This window comes from Mirounga angustirostris, unplaced genomic scaffold, assembly GCF_029215605.1.
Source record: "Mirounga angustirostris isolate CCGP_5_RB_7025 unplaced genomic scaffold, mMirAng1.0.hap1 SCAF_11, whole genome shotgun sequence".
Lineage (NCBI taxonomy): Eukaryota > Metazoa > Chordata > Mammalia > Carnivora > Phocidae > Mirounga > Mirounga angustirostris.
The window spans coordinates 4,322,917-4,338,286 of NW_026991719.1; the positions used below are offsets into that span (position 1 = coordinate 4,322,917).

Genomic DNA, 15,370 nt, shown 5'->3' on the forward strand with positions numbered 1-15,370 from the left:
AGAGCAGAGCTTCTCAAACATTAATGTGCACACAAATCCACTAGGGGTCTTGTTAAAATTATAGATTCTGATTCCATAGATCTTGGCAGGGAAGGGACCTGAGATTCTACATTTCCTACAAGCTCTCAGGTGAACCCATGCTGCCTGAACAATGCCTAAATTTGAAGGTTTTCAACAGTGCTAGAGGAAAGAATAATATTTTCTTGCCTATGAGAATTTTCCATAGTTTGCACCTTATATGGTCAACTTGTGCAGTGTTTCTGGGTATACTCATGTTTTATCCCAGAATGTAGATTGGGTAATTACAACAGAAGGAAATGTCCCTGAAATGGATCAAACAGTAAAGAAAGAGATGTTCCAGGGTGTTAGAATCTAGTTGGCCTGGGACCTGAGGGTACTGTCTACTTTCATGGAAATTGAACCAACTAGGTGGCATCATGCCCCTGCTAGGAGGCAGGACAAAAACACAATTTAAGAACACAGGCACACTAACCAACTTTGTGGTAGTGGTGGACGCCGGTAAAATCAGTGTTTCCTAGGTCAACCCTCTTCACTGCACAGAAGTCAAAGACTGTGACACATTAAGTCAACCCATGATGCCATGAAATACTAGGAAGGTATAAACCAAGGAGCACTCATTCTAGACAATTTTACTACATCAACAACCCAGAACATACCCCCTTATCTGAGTCATCCAACATGCAATACGCATGGCATGCACCATTTGTCTCCCTCACCAATCTCTATGGGAAATCCAGCCACCCAAAGTATGTTTTGTGGATTTGCTTTGTAGACTTTATTAAAGATATCATAAGTGAGATAAAGGGGGACAGACTTCACACATTTCACAGCTTTTAATCCTCCAGATCTTTGTTCCCTTGTAGAGATGTTCCCCTTTAAAGATTTCCATCTCCTATTCTCCCTCTTTGTCTCTTTCCTCCTTTGATGATCATCTTCATCCCCCTCAATGAAGCAAGGCCATATGGCATTAAACCCATATGCCCTATCAAACTCCATGTTCCACAAAACCAAAGGATGCTGCTCCCTTTAAGTGGCTATTTAGAAACCATGTACTGTTTCGTTTAGACGTTGATGTGATGGTTAATTCTATGTGTCAACTTGACCAGTCGAAGGGATGCCCAGATAGCTGAGAGAATGTTACTCCTTGGTGTGTCTGTGAGGGTGTTTCTGCAAGAAATTAACATTTGAATCGGTAGCATGGGTAAAGAAGATCCACCTTCACCAATGTGGGTGGGCCTCATCTAATCCATTAGGGGCTTGAATGGAACAAAAAGGCAGAGGAAGGGGAATTTCTCTTTCTCTCTTCTTGAGCTGGCATGTCCATCTTCTTCTGCCCTCAGGTACTGGAGCTCTTGATTAGAGTGGTCTACCTAGAAGTAAATTTCTTTGTATAGCCTATAGTAAATCAGGAGTAATTTTTCTTAACACTTTTTGTTTTGTTTGGCATTCTTAGTAAAGTTCTTTATATTGGAATGATTTTAGATTTATAGAAAAGTTGTAAAGATAGCATGGAGATTTCCCATATGAACTTTACCCAGTTTCCCCCAGTGTTAACATCTTACACGACCATGGCTTGCTTGTCCAAACTATGCAACCAACTTTGGGACATTACTATTAACTGTATTTATAAATTTTACGAGGATTTCCCCAGTTTATCCAATAATGAGATTTTTCTGTTCCAGGATCCCATTCAGGATACTACATTGCATTTAGTTACTATACCTCTTAGTCTCCTCTGCACCATGACAATTTCTCAGAATTTCCTTGCTTTTTGTAACCTTGACAGTTAGATATTTTTCAGAATATCCCTCAACCTGGATTTGTCTGATGCTTTCTAATGATGAAACTGCAGATATGGGTTCTGGGGAAGAAGTCCTCAGAGGTGAGGTGCCCTTCTCATCATGTCCTATTGGGAGTCCATGATTTCCATATGACTCATCACTAATGATGTTAACCAGGGTCACTTGGTAAAGGCCGCATCTGTTGCGTTTCTCCACTGTTAATCATTTCTTGTGTTGTGTGACCATGGGATTTTTAAAAAAAGTATCAATTTTCAAAATACCTAAAGTGGTATTTCTTTCTTTTTTTATTGAGTTCCTTTTTTGTTTTCAATTTATTTCTAATTCAACTTTATCTTTGTTATTTTCTCCCAGAAAAAAATTCTTAAATACCATATTTCTCATAGAACTCTCCTGCTTAAACCTTCAGGCTATTCTTGGTTGGGATAAAAGGAAACCCATATTTTGAGCATCTCCAAGGTGTGAGGGAAAGTAATAAATATTTTATATATATTTCTTACTTACATTTCACAAGAGCTCTCTAAATTAAATATTAACAGACCGTTTTTTCAAATGAAGAAACTAATTTTCCCAAGGCCATAGTTAAAGACAGTAAGTAATAAAACATGTATGAGAGAACCTAGATTCTTTACCCAAAGACTCAAGATCACCCACAAACTTTTCAAATTTGACTTTGTCACTCTACTACATGGGTCCACTCCCACCCACCCCAAAAAAAGAAAGGTCTATGCCCTGCACTGTAAGCATTCCCTAAACATCAGTGCCTTGAACATTCACTCCTGCAGCCCCTATTCTCCAAGTGGCCATCCTAAATATCACTCAACTCCAAGCTGAAGCCTACCTCCTCCAGGAAGCTCCCACTGAATATGACGCCCACAACCACATCTTCTCCCTTGTACTGAGTGTGCTGTTTTCTAGCATTCACTAGCACTAGATGATGGTCTTCACGCCCCTGCATCCAGCTTGTTAAACAGGGTTAGTCCATCCATTCACCATGCCATGGAGCGTACACAACTTCCAGCCCTGATTAACAATGCTTACATGAGGAAACCCTCAGGAATGGTCTCTGGCTTCTTGGCTGGAGCCATGCATTATGTCCTTCTCACCACATCCCACCTCCTGACTTTGACCCCCTCCTGTGGCCTCCCCTTGCATTTGACTACACACCCATGCAAAAGTCAGCCAGCTACCAAGGTAGAGGGAGTAGTCCTCAAGACTGCTATCACTTCTTTTTTTTTTAAAGATTTTATTTATTTATTTCAGAGAGAGAGTGTGTGAGTACAAGCATGAACAGGAGAAGGGCAGAGGGAGAAGCAAACACCCTCCTGAGCAGAGAGCCCATTGTGGGGCTTGATCCCAAGACCCTTAGATCATGACCTGAGCTGAAGGCAGATGCTTAACCGACTGAGCCACCCAGGCGCCCCAGATTGTTATCACTTCCGATGCTAATTGCAGGATCTGGGGGGTTTCCCCAGACCACGCTATAATTCTATAGAAGGACTCACAGATCTCACAGAAAGCTGTTTTCTCCCAATTATGATTTACTATACTGAAAGGGTACACATGGAAATCAGCAAAGGGAAAAGACATAGAGATGCATGTGGGAAAACTGCAAATGCAGAGCTTCCAGGTATCCTCTCCCTCTTTGGAGACATGGACAGTATTACATTCCCAGCACTGATGTGTGACAATACACAGGGAGTATTGCCATGTAGGAACACTCACCTGAGATTTGGTGTCTAGAGTTTTTATGGAGACTCCATCATGTAAGAATGACAGACTGACCACGTGGCTGACCTCAGTCTCCAGCCAGTCAGGAAGACAAGCTGATACCTCATGACCCAAAGCCCCTACCTTCTGTCACTTTGTTTGGTTTTCTGGCATGCCCAGGACCCCCACCCTAAATCACAGTGTTACACAACCCAGTGACCCAAAGCCCCCGGGGCAAACAAAGATACCCCTGTCTCAGGACATTCCAAGGGCTTAGAGGTCACTTCCAGAAGCTAAGTGGCAAAGGCCAGATCTCTTTTTGAACAAGATTAAATTCTAGACTACACCGTTGGGTATCTCTTACTGTCTTGAGGACCTTCATCCTCTTTTTTGACACTTAGCTCTGCATATGTTTCTTACCACAACCAGAACATGTGTGTGTATGCAGACACTCAGACATTTACAATGATGTTTCCACAGTGCTAGGATTATGGTTGGTTTTTTTTTGTTTCTCATTTATACTTTTCTACTATATCCATATATCCTACAAAAATGGTTGCTTCAATAATTAGGATGGGAAAACAGATTTTAATGAGGCTTTTTTTTTTTTACATGTTGCCTATCCAGTTTTGTTCACTATGAACTACAAGATTTGTCCACTCAGTAGGTCACTGATATAATATTTGGAGGATTGTACGTACTTTTTCCTCCCATGAATTATGTGAAGAATCACTAAAAAGGGTATGTTAAGAATAATGTAAACTCTACTTGCTAATTAGAACTAGGCATGTTTTACAGTAAAATACCCTAAGTACACACCTAAGCAGCATCAGCACACACAAGAGACATGCGTATGTAAACACAAGTATATGTAGATGTCAACATGGACACGTGTGGATTGTGTCACTCTATATAAGATGCTTCAGCCAGGATGGCCATTGGGGTACTCTCTTATTTGTCTTATCCAAATTTCTTCTCTGCCCGTTCAATGGTGCTATTTCTCACTACAGTATGTACTATCAATGCAGACAGTAGAACCCCTAAGGGACCAAGACTGAACCCTAGGGGTGAAAGAAACCTTAGTGTTTTTATGTATAAAGCACAAATATGCACGCGGTACATAAATAGATAAACAATGTAAGTACGGTATTAAACTTACATGGGAGGGAAATGGTACAATTAGAAAAGAAAATGTCCCAAAAAAAAAAAAAAAGAAAGAAAGCAACTCCTTTGTGAAGCCTTATCTTCCTCAACCTTAACTGAGAACTCCTTACTTTGACACAAGAATTTCTTGAATTTACTTCAGCCATAACCATACCAGCATCGAAAGGAGGTCAGGGTGCCTCCCCTTCCGTGTGAAGCTCACCAGAGCTTCCTTGTAATTATCTCTCTATTTGCGAGAAACCAGCAGTGTCTCTAGTACCTGGGAAGTGCTACATAATCATTTCATGAATAAGTAAACCAGCTAAGAACAAAAGGTCAACTATAAAAATAACTCACAAGTATTGAACATTGACAAGGGACCAAAGACGGTTCTGATTATCTCCTAAATCCTCACAGCACCCCTATGAAGGAGACACTGGGGTTTCCATTCTCATTTTATAAACAAGAGAAGTGACACACAGAGAATTTAAGCCAAGTTTCCAAGCCGGCTCAGTTAGTAAGTGGAAGACCCAAGCACAGATCCAGGAGCCTAAACATCACTCCACTTCTCTGTATCAACACGTCATCGTTATTCCTGGGAGCAATCCAGTGCTTGGAAGAAGTATTCTTTATGCTAAGAAAGAATAAACATACCCTTCATAAATAATACAAAAACAAGCAACAGCTTCTACAGAGTGGAGAGCTACTGCCAAGGAGCCAGGAGTGTCCTGGCAATTAATAAAACATTTTTAAATGTACTCTAATTAGAATACAATAAGGAAAATTAATTAATGATTCTGAAACAGAGAGCAAGTAGAAACAATTATTATAATTTTGCATGTATTGAGAACCCATAACAGTCCCACTGTCGGGCTCACAAAATCCATTCCCCATGCTATGAGGTGTAGTTTGAACCACTGGTAGAGATGTCAGTCTATATTTTGTTGGACCACTGTTTTAATCTGGTAGGGTGTGCCACTGAGAGATTAAAAAAAAAAAAAAAGTCAAATAAAATAACACACATGTTCTCAGTAATTCCATATACTGTGGTTGATGGCAATGCTAGACCCCTACATATGACTCGACCAGAGCATTCACACACAATAGATTCCAGGCATGCATAACTGCTGGTATTAATGCTCCATACTTCTGCCTGGTTTTCAATCAAATCTTTGCTATAAAATAGAAGACAATTCCAGACGGTCCTGTGTTTAGCTTAGAGTCTATTATTTCTGCCACACGAGCTGTTCTTCAACATAACACAGTCACTTTGGAAAGTTCTTATTTTGCTAAACGTGTCCCTGAGCAAATGTCTAAATAATTACAGTCCCTCAAAAATGAGAACATTTATGCCATGAAATTCAACTAGTGGGAAAATTGCTTTCAAATGTCCCATGTCTGTTGCAAAGGATTGTTCTGGTTTTACATTTAATGTTTCTCAGTTTTGTACCAAGCCAATATTCGGAGTTTTCAAAATTAGCTTTATATGGTGATCACTGGTCTCCTTCCACATTTTCTAAAAACTACATCTCTAGCTCCCCTCTGTGTGAATAAATCTAGAGCTTCAGCTATGACTGATAAACCATGATTTCTCATGTCAGTGGTAATTCTAACAATAGATGTTTGTGCTACAATTTATAGCTATGGAGCTTTTTACACGTGTTGTTGAACTTATTCTCAGAAGAACAGAAGCTATCAGCACTGCTATAATCTCTGTCAGACAAGGTTCCGGGGAGAAATATCACTTACCAGAGGTAGCGCGTCAAGGTAGAGTAAGCTGCAGCTACAAACAGACCCAACGTGGTGGCTCAGACGTGGTCATTTCCATGCACAGTGTAGAGCCTGTGTTGAGGGCAGCGGAAACCTCTGCTCCACACGGTCATTCAGGGATCCAAGCTGTCATGCTTCTACCATCTTCAATTCACATCGTGCATTGACCCTCTGGGCATCAGCACTGCAGTCGGCTGGAGGGAAGTGCAGGGGGGTACATCTTATGAGAGACTTCCAAGGTTATGCCTAGCACATTCACTTCTGCTCACTTCTGGGAGCACCTGGTCAGCTGGGCACACCTAACTATGAGGAAGACTGGAAATGGACATAGCTGGGTATATGGAAGAAGGGCTGGGCAAACGGTCTCTCCCACAGCTAAGGAAGAGCCCGAGCAGGACTGAGCCAAGTTCTTCTGACTCAAATCCTGTATCTTCTCTCTATCCATCACTGCCTGAATGCCTGGACTTAATTAAAGTATCATTGGATCAAATGGACTGCTTCCTCATTACAAACATTTTGTCATAGGGGATATACCCATCGCTGTGTTCTGGCCAACACTCTGCCAGCCAACATTTTCCTCCAGGAGGAAACTGGCTTTTTATCTCTTGAGAACACGATTGATCCCCAAGGGCTAAGACATTCAGTGCAAATCTAAGCTATGGGACAAACAGATAGAATGAACCATGTCAAGAGTGTAAGGTTTGGGGGTAGGTGCTGCTTACTTGGTCCTGCCCAGGGTTTGCAGCACCAGAATCCTGGATTCTGTAGGTACATGTAAGTAGGTACCTACTGGGACCTACCCTGTAAGAGTGGGCAGCCTCTGTAGGTCGTGAGATCTTGTAGAAATGAAGGCATTTGTCCAAGAGGAATAAAAACACATGTCCCCACAAAAACTCATATACGAATGTTCACAGCAGCATTTTTCATAATAGCCAGTATGTGGAAAAACCATAAACGTCCACCAACCAATGAATGGATAAGCAAAATGTGTTCCATCCATATAATGGAATATTATTTGGCCATAAAAAAACAATGAAATTCTGACAGGTGCTACCATGTGGATGAACCTCAAAGACATTATGCACAAAGAAGCCAGACACAAAAGGTCACATATTGTAGATTCCATTTACATGAAATGTCCAGAGGAGCAAAATCTAGAAAGACAGAAAGCAGACTGACTGGTGGTTGCCAGGGGCTGGCAGAGAGTGGAATGGAAATTGACTGCTGATGGGTAGGGGCTTTCTTCTGGGGGGAATGAAAATATTCTAAAATTGTGGTAATGGATGCACCACTCTGTGAATCTACTAAAAAACACTGAGTTGTAGAATGTAGCTGTGTAAATTGAATGGCATGTGAATTCCATCTTAATGAAGGTGTTACCAAGAAAAGAAATGAAGTCCTTTCTCAGGGGCATGCAGTGAGTTTGTTCCAAAGGGACAACCAAGAGGCCCTGGAGGGCCTCCAGAGTGCCTCAGGATTCCCTTAGCAACATGGCCAAGGAAAGTTGTAGCCACAGAGCCATGGCACCAGTGACATCCCATGAAATGGGAATCCACAACACATTCCTTCAGTACATCCTCAGCTTCCTTCTTTATATGCTGAGTGCATGCAACCTGAGCAGCTAGGAGGCGGACCATAGACCACAGACCTCATGCCCCTCATGGCTTTCCCCCTTGCAAAAATCTTTCGGAATAAAACTCTCTCCTGACTAAGTCTGGATTTGGTTTCTGGTTGTTTGTTTTTATTTGTTTTGCGTTTTGACGCCCAAACCCACACGGGGCTCTCAGGATTAAATTGCCAAGTGGTTCCTCCCAACACCATCATTAGTTCTTACCCTGGCCTACTTTCCTCAACACTGATGGAATTGATTTGTTAGGACATCTCCTTGCTTCATCTGTGGACTCCCTCCGTCCATCCTCTGTTTTCTTTTAACAAGTTGAATTACCACTGATAATCAGATTCTCAAAACACAGCAATCCTTGGAGAAGCTGTTTGATTTGGAACTTTTGGAAGAAGGTAAAAGGACTTTTTTGGTGATGATGCAGCCTATGGTCTATGATGAGAACTGTGACTTTCTGCCACACGGTGGGTTACAAAGGATATACCTTGTGTTCTCACATGCCCACTGAGCAATGCTTGAGCAAGGGATAGAGGGAGCCATGTCCCCTCAGAGCTGGCTGGGATTTTCTCTTGGTACTTTCTTCTCGTTCCCCAGCTGATCTGTACCCAGAACTCTTGCTTTTAACTGAGTTAGTTTCTATTTGGCATTTTCTTGAAGTGCTGAGTGTTTACCCATGCATTTCTAGCCAGGGCTTCCCACCACACAGGGACAGGGACGATAACCATAAGTCCTTTGTATTATGTGAACTAATGTTCCTCCGTAGTCTTTTGGGTTGTTGGTTTCAACCCCTTCCTGTTCTATATTCTGTGGGCTGTTCTAAGGAAAGAAGCAGGTCTGACAGCCATCACTTCAGTCTCCTGAAAATTTGACTCTACGTGAAGGAGGAACTGAATGTTTGGGAACTCTTTGCCAGGTTCTTCATCTGTGTCCTTTTCCTAAAACCACAACTGTTCTAACCACACAGAAATAAGTGGCTCACATTAGCGTGCTTATTCTGGTACTTTATCAAGAACTGAATAGTGGACCTAGATCTATATTATAGGCAGTTTCTGGGCTTTATTTACAAACAGAGTGCTTTAGACAAAGTCTTTTGCATAATACAAATAGCAAGTGATTATTCTCAAATGGCCATAATACTCCTAGTCAAAAGCTCTTTCAATTGAAATGGCATTAGCATGCATCTTATTTTCCAGAAAATGTATTGGAAACTGCAGGAGAAAGGTCCATTCTCTGTGCCTTTGGGAGAACTAAGCTACTGAATAAAGAGGAAAACCGAGTCGTTATTGAAAGACCTGATTCTCTACTTTGGAGAGGTTTGATAAGATTATTTGATAAGAGTCTTGGGCTCCTTTGTGTTTGGAGCGAGGCACTGATGAAGCAGGCAGGAGTAAAACATTGAATAAGATACGGTTCCTTCTCTAAGGACATTTACAATCTACTTTTATGAACATTCCAGTCAAGAATCCCCAACCACCATGTGAGGGGATGACACATTTCTAAGTTTGGGTTTTTTTCTTTTTCCCTGCTCCTAATACCATCCAAATCTAGTGCCTTCACCAACAAAATGATGATATCCACTGGGACCCAGACAATAGTCTAAAGAATGGAAAGCTGAATAACTTTGTCCTCTGTGTGATATCTGCTTGATTATTCTAAAAAAACAGAAGTCGATGACTGTTTTTGCACTAAATAGTCACAATCCAAGGCTCTCTGCTTTGATTTAAGGCTCTTTGGGGTCACTGAAGTGTCATTTGGAAAATTGCTTCCTGACACATAATATTATGGTAATGATCCCCTAAAGCCTGGCATAAAGGCTCTGCCATGAGAGCTAACAATTTATTTTCTTCCAAGTATGGTTTTAAAACAAGAGGCAGCTGGGGGTCAAGAGAGAGGCTCTGGGTTATAACAGGCTTAATGCGACCCTTGGAATTTTTTTAACATGCTTGGGAGGAGAAAGATTGTTCATAAATACTCATTTACAGAAACAGTTCAAGAGACACAGAAAAGATAAATTCTTACATCTGAGCACACAATTATAACCTAATAACAATATAAATAAGGAGAAGAGAGGAAGGTGCTAGAATTTTGGGGGTAAGGTTAGAAGCTGAGAGACCTAGATTCAAATCCCAGCCTTGCCTCTCATTGATTATATCCCTTTGGTTTACAAATCAAGCTTTTTGAGCTCAGCCACCTCAGATAAAGCAGAACCACCTGCCTCAAAGACAGGGGTGAAGTTTAAATGCAATATTGTGAGCAAAAGCTAAGAAGCAAATATATAGTGTATGTACATAGACTATGTGTATGGTTTATGTACCTAGTGTAAACTCAACAACTGTACTGATCACTGTTAGTATTACTGTTATATAGGAGTTATACACAAAATTATTACATACACAGGGCCAGGTACCATGCTCTGCTCCATATCTGAGATAGGTAGTGTGATGTACATTTATTTTGTCTAGGCTATGGTGCCAGTATTCGGCTGAACACTAGGCTAGATGTTGCTGTGAAGGTGTATTTTAGATGTGATTACATTTAAATCAGTAGACTCTCAGTAAAGCAGATTATCCTGCATAATGTGGGGGGGCGGAGCAAGATGGCGGAGGAGTAGGAGACCTGGATTTCGTCTCCTCTCAGGAATTCAGCTGGATAGGGATCAAACCATTCTGAACACCTACAAACTCAACAGATCGAAGAAAAGAAGAGCAACAACTCTCTCATCAGAAAAGCGACCACTTTCTGGAAGGTAGGACGTGCGGAGAAGTGAGTCCGAGGCGATATTCAGGAGGATAGACGGCGGGGGAGGGGCCTCCGTCGGCCGCTTCTGGCAAGTGATAGAGCCGCGGAGCACAAAATCGGAACTTTTAAAAGTCCACCGAGGGACGTCACTCTGGTGGCTAAGCGGGGGGTAGAACCCTCCGGGACAGTGTGGTGTCAGGACCCTCGGGGTCACAGAAAGACCAGGGGTGCCTGAGTTTGGCAGGGCTCCCAGGGATCGGAGCGGGGAAGCCGGCTGCAGAGACAGAGCCGAGGAGCGGGCTTTCAGCTCGGGGTGGCCATAAACCGTGATCCGCGGCACCGTCGGGCCCCTGCTCCTCCAGCAGGGACCCAGCAAGCGGCAGATCTGGGGAGACTCACCTTCCTCCCCCGGGAGGAGCCGCGCGGGAGGGCACCGCAGGGATCTGCTGGGTTTGGAGACTCCACCCGGGGTCGGGGGCCAGAGATAGAAACGCGCGGTCACAGGCCGGGTGAGCACGGAGTGCGGCCGGAGAGCGGGGAGACGGGAGTGACTGACGGCTTTTCTCTGGGGGCTCACTGAGGAGCGGGGCCCCGAGTTCTCGGCTCCTCCGGGGCGGAGATTGGGAGGCCGCCATTCTCACTCTCCGCCTCCAAAGGTGTAGGGAAAGCTCGCAGGGAACAAAAGCCCCGGAGAGCAAACCCGAGCAGATGACTTAGCCAGGAGGGGGCAAGGGCGGGGCAATTCCGCCTCCGGCAGAGACGTTTGGAAACCATGGCAACAGGCCCCTCCCCAGATGATCAGCGAGAACAGCCGGCCAAGACCAAGTTTAGCGATCAATGAGAACGGCAGAGCTCCAGCGCTAGGGGACTACTGCACATAGAATTCACGGCTTTTTTACCATGATTCTTTAGTCTTTTAAAGTTAATTTTTTTAACTGTCTTTTTGTCTTTTTATTTCTTTTTCAATTTTTCTTTTTCCCTTTTTCAACCAACATCTTATCAATCCCTTTTTTTTAAAAAAAAAAAATTTTTATTTTTCATTTTTAGAGTCATATTCTATCCCTTAATAGTAGTTACCCATATTTTTGGCTTATATATATAAGTTGTTCTCTCTTTAAAATTTTGAGATAGTTTCTTCTAACAGATTAAAATATACCCTAAATCTCTAGTATATGGTGTTTTCTATTCCCCTGCCTGATCACATCCTCTCCCTTTTTTTTTCTTTTTCTTTTTTCTTTTTTTAAATCCTCTTCTTTCTTTTTTCAAACAACTTCTTATCAATTCCTTTTATAAAATTTTTTAGAATTTCCATTTTTACAGTCATATTCCATCCCTTCATCATATCAACTCTTATTTTTGTACATATATAAGTTTTTCTTTCTTTAAAATTTTGGGAGGCACTTTCTTCTAAAAGACCAAAATACTCCCCAAATCTAGTGTGTGGCACTGATCTATATACCATATAGATCATATTTGATCACATTCTGGTTTTTTTGTTGTTGTTGTTTTGTTTTGTTTGTTTTTGTTTTTATCTTTATCTTTTTCTTTTTTTTCTTTTTCTTTTTTTTCTTTTTCTTTTTCTTTTTTCTCTCTTTCCCTTTCTTATCCCACTGCTTCAGGTATTTTCTGATTTGTTTAGAGTATATTTTCTGGGGACGTGGTTACTCTGCTAGCATTTTGTTCTCTCATTAATCTATTCTCCTCTGGACAAAATGACAAGACGGAAAAAATCACCTCAACAAAAAGAACAAGAGGTAGTACCGACTGCCAGGGACCTACTCAATACGGACATTAGTACAATGTCAGATGTAGAGTTCAGAATCATCACTTTAAAGATACTAGCTGGGCTTGAAAAAAATATGGAAGTTATTAGAGAAACCCTTTCTGGAGAAGTAAAAGAGCTAAAATCCAACCAAGTAGAAATCAAAAAGGCTATTAATGAGGTGCAATAAAAAAAGGGGGCGCTAACTGCTAGAATGAATGAGGCAGAAGAGAGAATCAGTAATATAGAAGATGAAATGATGGAAAATAAAGAAGCTGAGAAAAAGAGAGATAAACAACTACTGGATCACGAGGGCAGAATTCGAGAGATAAGCGATACCATAAGACGAAACAACATTAGAATAATTGGGATCCCAGAAGAAGAAGAAAGAGAGAGAGGGCCAGAAGGTATAATAGAGCAAATTATAGCAGAGAACTTCCCTAATTTGGGGAAAGAAACAGGCATGAAAATCCAGGAAGCACAGAGAACCCCTCTCAAAATCAATAAAAATAGGTCAACACCCCGACATCTAATAGTAAAACTTACGAGTCTCATAGACAAAGAGAAAATCCTGAAAGCAGCTCAGGAGAAGAGATATGTAACCTACAATGGTAGAAACATTAGATTGGCAACAGACCTATCCACAGAGACCTGGCAGGCCAGAAAGGACTGGCAGGATATATTCAGAGCACTAAATGAGAAATATATGCAGCCAAGAATACTATATCCAGCTAGGCTGTCATTGAAAATTGAAGGAGAGATAAAAAGCTTCCAGGACAAACAAAAACTAAAGGAATTTGCAAACACAAAACCAGCCCTACAGGAAATCTTGAAAGGGGTCCTCTAAGCAAAGAGAGACCCGAAAAGCAACATAGACCAGAAAGGAACACAGACAATATACGGTAACAGTCACCTTACAGGCAATACAATGGCACTAAATTCCTATCTTTCAGTAGTTACCCTGAATGTAAATGGGCTCAATGCCCCAATCAAAAGACACAGGCTAACAGACTGGATTAAAAAACAAGACCCATTGATATGCTGTCTGCAAGAGACTCATTTTAGACCCAAAGACACCCCCAGATTGAAAGTGAGGGGGTGGGAAACCATTTACCATGCTAATGGACACCAAAAGAAAGCTGGGGTGGCAATCCTTATATCAGACAAATTAGATTTTAAACCAAAGACTGTAATAAGAGATGAGGAAGGACACTATATCCTACTTAAAGGGTCTATCCAACAAGAAGATCTAACAATTGTAAATATCTATGCCCCTAACATGGGAGCAGCCAATTATATAAGGCAATTAATAGCAAAAGCAAAGAAACACATCGACAACAATACAATAATAGTGGGGGACTTTAACATCCCCCTCACTGAAATGGACAGCTCATCTAAGCAAAAGATCAACAAGGAAATAAAGACTTTAAATGACACACTGGACCAAATGGACTTCACAGACATTCAGAACATTCCACCCCAAAGCAACGGAATACACATTCTTCTCTAGTGCCCATGGAACATTCTCCAGAATAGATCACATCCTAGGTCATAAATCAGGTCTCAACCGGTACCAAAAGATTGGGATCATTCCCTGCCTATTTTCAGACCACAATGCTTTGAAACTAGAACTCAATCACAAGAGGAAAGTCAGAAAGAACTCAAATACATGGAGGCTAAAGAGCATCCTACTGAAGAATGAATGGGTCAACCAGGAAATTAAAGAAGAATTAAAAAAATACATGGAAACCAATGAAAATGAAAACACAACTTCAAAATCTTTGGGATGCAGCAAAGGCAGTCCTAAGAGGAAAGTATATAGCAATACAAGCCTTTCTCAAGAAACAAGAAAGGTGTCAAGTACACAACCTAACCCTACACCTAAAGGAGCTGGATAAAGAACAGCAAATAAAGCCTAAACCCAGCAGGAGAAGAGAAATAATAAAGATCAGAGCAGAAATCAATGAAATAGAAACTAAAAGAACAGTAGAACAGATCAACGAAACTAGGAGCTGGTTCTTTGAAAGAATTAACAAGATTGATAAACCCCTGGCCAGACTTATCAAAAAGAAAAGAGAAATGACCCAAATCAACAAAATCATGAATGAAAGAGGAGAGATCACAACCAACACCAAAGAAATACAAACAATTATAAGAACATATTATGAGCAACTCTATGCCAGCAAATTAGATAACCTGGAAGAGATGGATGCATTCCTAGAGATGTATCAACTACCAAAACTGAACCAGGATGAAATAGAAAACCTGAACAGACCTATAACCACTAAGGAAATTGAAGCAGTCATCAAAAATCTCCCAAAAAACAAAAGCCCAGGGCCAGATGGCTTCCCAGGGGAATTCTACCAAACATTTCAAGAAGAATTAATACCTATTCTTCTGAAACTGTTCCAAAAAATAGAAATGGAAGGAAAACTTCCTAACTCATTTTATGAGGCCAGCATTACCTTGATCCCAAAACCAGACAAAGACCCCATCAAAAAGGAGAATTACAGACCAATATCCCTGATGAACATGGATGCAAAAATTCTCACCAAAATACTAGCCAGTAGGATCCAACAGTACATTAAAAGGATTATTCACCATGACCAAGTGGGATTTATCCCTGGGCTGCAAGGTTGGTTCAACATCCGCAAATCAATCAATGTGATACAATACATTAACAAAAGAAAGAACAAGAATCATATGATCCTCTCAATAGATGCAGAAAAAGCTTTTGACAAAGTACAGCATCCTTTCTTGATCAAAACTCTTCAGAGTATAGGGATAGAGGGTACATACCTCAAT

At 41.3% G+C, this 15,370-nt stretch overlaps 1 protein-coding gene across 1 annotated transcript in view; it reads right to left on the reverse strand.

The window, feature by feature from the left end:
* Positions 1-4,098: 4,098 nt before the first annotated feature.
* PUDP (pseudouridine 5'-phosphatase) overlaps positions 4,099-15,370 on the reverse strand; it is a 160,574-nt gene continuing 149,302 nt past the window's right edge. Inside the window, exon 5 of the transcript XR_010406017.1 lies at positions 4,099-6,637. The gene's annotated coding sequence lies outside the window, so the exon portion shown is untranslated. The remainder of the gene's footprint in view (positions 6,638-15,370) is intronic.